Genomic DNA, 1,274 nt, shown 5'->3' with positions numbered 1-1,274 from the left:
TTTTCTAAGCCAATGGTTGTTCATTACTTCCCTTAAAGAAAAGATTTCCTTGCTGAGATTCAGTCTGTTTGATCTATGGAGAAGTGACAAAGAAGTGTTGAAATCTCCTTCTAGTATTGTGTTGCTATCAATGTTTTTCTATAAGTCAATTAGAAGTTGTTTTTAAGTATTTTGCTGGTCTGTCATTAGGATCATATACATTGAGGAGGGTGAGTTCTTTCTGATGTACATATCCCATGATCATTAAGAAATGACCTTCACTGTCTCTGATAACCTTTAGCCTGAAGTCCATGTGGTCTGATACTAGTATGGCCACTCCAGCTTTGTGGAGGTCATATTTTCTTGAAAACTTATTTCCCACTCTTTTACTTTTAGCCCATGGGTGCTTTGATTGTTCAGACGTGTTTCTTGCAGGCAGCAGATCGTTGGTTTCAGTTTTCTAATTCATCTTCCTATTCTGTGCCTCTGAATTGGCACTTTTAGTCTATTGACATTGAGAGAGATTGTTGTGATGGGGACTTGTGCTCTCTTTATGTAGAATTTTTGTACTTGTGGGGATTTTCTTAGCTTAAAGTAGACCTGGTCATTCTTCTTGCAACAAAAATATGGAATGCTTTACAAGTATGCATATCATCTCTGTGCAAGGACCATGCTCATCATTTTATCATTTCAATTTTAGTAAATGTGTTAAACTTAGTAGGAGTTAATTTTTCCATATTTTCTCTTCTTATTACTTTGAGTGTTGGCCTTCCTCACTCCTATGGCAGACAATGATTCCTAATCAAGGAATGTATTTCAAAGCAGCATGCATAAATAGATTTAGAAATTTAATGTCCCAGAAAGAAAAATATGGTTTTTACCATATTATCTTTTACCATACCCTAGGCATCAGTTTTACAAAATAATTCTTTTGGAAGATGGTATATGAGGTTGTTTAAAGTCGTTCCCTGAAACCTTAATTAAGACCATTAAACTAGAGCCTTTTGCTGTTCTCACCTCAGTCCCCTATACATCTCCAGGAAAAGGTGGATGGTGTTGTCTGCACTTTGACCACCTTGAATGTATGTAGGATTTTTCTCCTGAAGAATGAGGTGAGAAGCATATTGATGATTTCATTCCACCTTATTACAAGTTCAACTTGAACGGAAGGTGAGAATCATGTGGCTCCTATAAATGACAGAACAAAGGGTCTCAGTGAAGTTTAATGGCCAACTGATATTAACAACATAGATGACTCATAGTAACCTGTGTGCATCTTTGTGTATAGTGAGTTT

General features: G+C 36.3%; 1 pseudogene; it reads right to left on the bottom strand.

Annotated features, from left to right (window-relative positions):
• Positions 1 to 599: 599 nt before the first annotated feature.
• On the bottom strand, positions 600 to 693 carry LOC130037080 (uncharacterized; annotated as a pseudogene).
• Between the last annotated feature and the right edge of the window lie 581 nt (positions 694 to 1,274).

Source organism: Sorex fumeus, unplaced genomic scaffold, assembly GCF_029834395.1.
Source record: "Sorex fumeus unplaced genomic scaffold, SorFum_2.1 ptg000070l, whole genome shotgun sequence".
Taxonomy (NCBI): domain Eukaryota; kingdom Metazoa; phylum Chordata; class Mammalia; order Eulipotyphla; family Soricidae; genus Sorex; species Sorex fumeus.
Note: the sequence above shows the minus strand (reverse complement) of the source record. Positions and strands in the feature narration are given on the sequence as shown.